Source organism: Benincasa hispida, chromosome 4 (genome assembly GCF_027475165.1).
Source record: "Benincasa hispida cultivar pf3 chromosome 4, pf3_genome.v1.1, whole genome shotgun sequence".
Taxonomy (NCBI): Eukaryota; Viridiplantae; Streptophyta; class Magnoliopsida; order Cucurbitales; family Cucurbitaceae; genus Benincasa; species Benincasa hispida.
The window spans coordinates 19,099,744-19,105,451 of NC_143481.1; the positions used below are offsets into that span (position 1 = coordinate 19,099,744).

The window sequence follows — 5,708 nt, forward strand, 5'->3', positions numbered from 1 at the left end:
AATAATTTAGTTGTAGTATCTAAATAGGCCCCTTTTTATATTCCTATTTTCCATTTTGTACTGATTAAATATGTCAACAGTATATCACCAATATTTCTTCACATCACTCCACAAATAACTTGAAAAAGTTATTGCAAAAAAAGAAAAACATAAAAGTAAAACAAGACTGAATTTGAATTCAAAAAAGATGAATGGGGAATGTGGGGTTTCTTTACTGAGACAATCAACCACTACTTCAAACCACAAAATGTAATGGACATAATCAATTCAATCCCAAAATAAAGTAAAATAAGTTTTGTTACAAAACTTAGATTGTGTTTGGCTTTAACTTGAAAATATAAAATAAGTTAATGTTGAAAAAATTGAAATGTTTAAAAATATATTTTGAAATTCTCTTACCATTTATCCAAAAGTGTTATACAAAAATATTTTCATTTTTTTTAATCATTATACTTGTGAGAAAAGAGATGAACACGAGCCATAAAGTAAGTTCAAATTGGATGCTAACAAACAAATATCCAGATTGTCACACCTTGATTAGTGGGATTTTATGCAATAAAAAAAATCTCATTTATGCCATTTTAAGGTATTTGAGAATGTTTTTAAAATTTTTACTATTCAACTAAAATTTAAAAGGTCAATATTGACTCGATTGTTATAAAAAGAAAAATGTAGATATTGATAAAAATGTTGACTCAATATAAAAATGTGTTCAGAATTTGTTGATGTCAACAAAAAAAAAAATCTAGAAAAATTATAAAAAAATAACTATTTAGATTAATAAATAAATATATGTATACTTTTTTATTTTTTAGTTCAAATATCTATTATTTATATTATATTTAAATTAGCGATATTTTTGTGGTTGATTTTTATATTTTAAGGATTTAAAAAAATATAATGAATATGACAAGTAAAAATTTTAATAGAATTATAGACCTGTAGATAAAATTTTAATATTTTGTATTCTCCTAAAAATTTTAAAATACTAAAAGTTTGTGTCGGTACACCTATCAAAGGGGTAATAACTCTACCAAAGGTGACCCTATTACTTGAATAGCTTCCAATACACATGTTACAATTTTGATTGGTTATTAGGCGGCCAAGTCAATTCACGAGGTTTTTAAAATCCACTAGTAAGATACGCGAAATATGTGCAGGATCATCGTTAAGACCATCATACTTGTCGACCATCTATGAACTGATCGGATTAACCAACCAAAGTTAGCTTCCGTCATTATATATTGAATAGAAGCAAAAGCCTCAGTAACGGTCAGACGATAGTAAAAAGTCATAGCGCTCCTCAAACGGATTCCTCCTTTTACTCCTCAGCGTACAAGGTATTAGCAGTCGTTTCCAACTGTTGTTCCCCTCCCAAGGGCAGGTTCTTACACGTTACCCACCCGTTCACCACTAAAAATACCACTTGATGTGTTAAGCATGCCACTAGCATTCATCCTAAGCTAGGATCAAACTCTCCATGAGATTCATAATTACTTTGACAACCACTCACAATAGTTTTGAAATGTATTTTCAATCATTTTTGTTGAAAGTATTTAAATAATAATAAATTTTTTTAAAAAATATTTTTTTATAAGTAAATCCAAACGGACCCTTAATCTCTATAATTGATAAAATCTTCCTAAATAATTCTATTCGTAGGGATTATTTAGGAATGTTTAACGAAAATCTTAACCTCCTCTCCATCAAACGACCAAGTCTACAATTTAAATGTTTTCTTTGAAAGAATTTTAAAGACTAAAAATCAAAACTAAAGGGCATTGCATTTCAATTTTAAAATACACGTACCCAATTTAAATTCCATGGTGAATAATAAAATAATAGAATAGCATTTTCCCCTCTTTCTTTCCCGAGGCTTTTGACACATAAAACGACAACGTTTCTTGAACGTACCGCTCGAAGAGGACTAATCGCCGATCCATCTAGGGCTTGAGGCTGGCACAGTTGGCGAGACCGGCAACTGTGGAAACCCTAATTGACCTGTCGATGCTGGAAACATCATCAGATTTGGGGAAGACAACACATTGTGCGACGACGACCTTGGCGAGTTCAAGCGTCCGAATCCCAGTGGCGATGATGGCGCTACCTGAAACTGCTGATGTGCCTGTAACATTGCAGACGATGGCGGGAGAGCCATCGAACCTTGCTGCTGTGAGGTGAAATTGTTCCAGCAGGACGATGCCAGAGGGCCGAGTGGTGAGAATCCTTGCGGCGGCGGTAGATTTGCATCGGCTGTGGTAATTGAATTTTGGATGTATCGCATGTAGGCGGAGACAGGGGATTCAGCCGCCGCATGGACGGCTGGAAGTGGAGGCAACGGCGATAGAGGCGCCATGGGCAGTCCGGTGAGGCCGAAATTCAGGGGGGTTGGGGGGTGGAAACCGTTTGGTAACCGTTGTGGAGGGGGCATGTTGGTGTTTAGAGGAGGGGGGCGGATTCGTTGCAGGCGAGAGTTTTGGGGTTTAGGAGGCTGAATAGGCGGAGGATTTGAGAACCGTTCGTGCGCCGGTGAGCCTGTAAGCTTTTGAACTACATCTCTGAAATCATTCTTGTTAATGTTATACACCGGGGGCTGGTGCTGTTGCGGCTGCGCCTGTAGATTCTGTTGCTGCTGCGGTTGAACTGGAGGGGTTTCCGATTGAAGTCGATTTTGGGGATTTTGGTTGAAGCTTGGATGATTTTGATTCAAAGGAGCATCAAAACAGGGCTTTCTCAGCTGGGATTGGGAAGTAGCCTTGGAGATCTTATGGCTTATTTTGCTGAGATTGAGACTATTATGGTCTCTTCCTGTGGCACTGCTACTGGTACTGGTTGATTCTACAGATGTTTGACAGTTTTTATCCATAATGTATATTCTAATACCAACAAATCACAGACCTTACTCTGATTTTTGTTCTCTAATCTATACACAAACAGATGGATCAGGAACAGGGCTCGCAGCAGACAGCTCTAGGAGTGGTGGGGATGGTGGCCGTGGCCTATGCCTCTTTCTTCTTGCAGCTACAGTCGGTAAGTAGGGACACAAACCCTTTGTGCTGCTCACTATATATGTATCATTTCAAGCTTGAAATTTTCTGAACATGATTGAATGAAAGAGCAGTGATATTTGACATGATCGAAACCCTTCATTAATTAGAAACAATGGAAACTTTGCCAATCTTCTTTCTTTTGAAACTATTTTGACTGGTTTTTTTTATTCACTAAAGATGATTTTCTACCTCTTTTTTTTTTTTTTTTTTTTTTTTTCGTTCTTTGAAACTGGGATGATTTTCTACTTTATTGATAGGCATTGCTGCATTGTTGGTATCTTATATAGTATTTATGGTTTGCTGAACTTAAAACTCTTGTGTCTTAATGAAAAGGTGTGAAAGCAAAAGAAGTAACCTTGTCTGTTGTCCTCATTGTATCTGTCTCTCTCTTCTGATTACTCTATTTTTTTTTTGTCTTTCAGTATAATTACAAAAGGGGAGGGGACATGACACCCGCAAAAGAAGGTAAGCAGCTGTTTCTTCTTTTCATTTACTACTAAACTTTTAATCCAATGGTACTGTTGCTAATTTCGTAATTAAATGCATGACATGGGAAAGGTAATCCCACTCGCTAATTGGTTCTCTGATTTCTCTGTTGTGTGCATGGAAACCAAATTGAAAATCACTGATGCTGGTCAAAGGTCAAGAATCATACAGTGTTCTTTATGTGGGTTAGGAAGTGTGAGACAAAGTCTGTACAAATCATCATCATGTTCTTTTACATTGGACCCATTAGCGGTACAAGATTCTGTAGGTGAAACGTTTTGTCTTTTTCTTTTAATCATTTAATGTGGATTATAAACTCTTTTGTTTACATGATTTTGCAATTATATGTTGTGGAAGATATATTGGGGACAATTTTATGTATTAGACTCCATTTGATTTGATGATGATTTTTGGTTCTAAGTGATATCTTTGTTAGTTAGGGTGTGTTTGTAGTGCTAAAAAAAGAAGGCGAAGTTGTGAAAAAATGAACGTGAATTTTGTCATTTGCTTAAAAAAAAAAATACCTTTTATCGTTAAAACCATCGCAATGTTACCTTACAATGTTACCTTTAATCTTTCATAGGTGTTTGAAAACTTCAAAATCTTTAGATATTCAAATATAAATTGGAACTTGGAAATAGTGTGTCATCAATGACTCAAAACGAAAATATAGATGGTAAGTGTTTTAAGTCAGTGCCACATTGTTGCAAATTTCAAATTTTGTTCAACATTCTAAAGGATTTTCTACTCTAAGCGTTACTTTTGAAATCTTTATAAAAATTGTTAAAAATAATATTGCAACTTTTGAAAACAATTAAGATGTATCGAAACAAAATGCAAAGTTCAAAGTCATTTTTAAGTTAAAATATTGTTTTAGTTTGTGTACTTTGAAGTTTGTTCAATTTTAGTTCTTGTACTTTTAATAAATTTTAAATTTAGTTCCTCAAAATTATATTTTATCAAAATTGGTTAAATAATAATAATAAATTTTAGCAAAATACAATATGTGATTATGCTTCCAAAAATTATAGTGAAAATGTTAACAGATAATAAAAAGATTTTTAAAAAATCAACGATGAACTAGTAGAGGCTAATTTTAAGGTATGTTGGAAAGTACATGGACTAAAATTGGATATTTGAATGTATACAAACTAGAATTGAACAAGTCTTAAAGTATAGAAAAAAATGATATTAATCTAGTTTCTATAATTTAGAGGACGTTTGAGATCTTGAGTATAGTTGATGGTTATTATAACATGTGGGTTATAATAGTATGTTGATTCTGATTGTTTATACATTGTAACCAGAGATATTTGAAATGGTAATACGGTAGTTAATTGTAGGTCGTGGACTATAATAGTTTGTTAAGTTGGTGGTTCAAACACCCTCTTAGTAAAAGTAAAACAATTTTAACTTCTATTATATAATATAAATTTAGGTTAAAATACTATTTTAATTTGCGTATTTTGAAGTTTGTTCATTTTTAGTGTATGTGAGTTAAATTTGAAAGGCTGCAGATGTTAGCAGATAAAGATGATGGACCCTATTTGAAAGTAGTGAAGATTCATTGGGAATCTGTACAATGTGATGCATTAAAAACATACAATCTATACATATTCGTTCAAAATTGAAAAGAATTGGACTGGCAACATTGTTGAAAGTTCAAGTGAAAAATATGGTATGTTAGGTCCACAGAACAATGCAATGATTATCAATGATAACAAAATCTATGACAGTACAGGAAAAAGTGTAATGCTAATGGTTTGGTTCGTTAATTTTTGTTACATAAATCGAATTAACATTATAACCCATAAAAAAATGTAAAATGTTGGTATCAATAGATGTTTCAGGAAAAGTTATAAAGCCATCAAATTTTAGAAAAATATTTAAATTAATAAATAAACAATTTTATTATTTTTAAATAAGTTAAATGTCTATTATTTATTAATAAAAAAAATATTTTTTTTTAAATTCTTAAATTTTAGTTATAGGTGTGCTAAGATGAACCGTTTTGGTCCCTGAATTTTTAAAAATAGGTTTTAAATACCTTTACACAATTTAGAGGTATTTTTTCTTAAAAAATATTTTAAATGCTCACGTATCATTTTAAACTTTTTAAAAAATGTTTCTCAAAATGCATCATACCGATAGAGATAGTTGTTCTAACTTCTA

The 5,708-nt window shown here is 32.5% G+C and overlaps 1 pseudogene across 1 annotated transcript; it reads right to left on the reverse strand.

Moving 5' to 3' along the window:
- Window positions 1–1,749: 1,749 nt before the first annotated feature.
- Window positions 1,750–3,299, reverse strand: LOC120075816 (VQ motif-containing protein 9 pseudogene; annotated as a pseudogene). The gene has a single exon (XR_016528974.1). The product of XR_016528974.1 is annotated as a VQ motif-containing protein 9 pseudogene (transcript).
- Window positions 3,300–5,708: the final 2,409 nt, after the last annotated feature.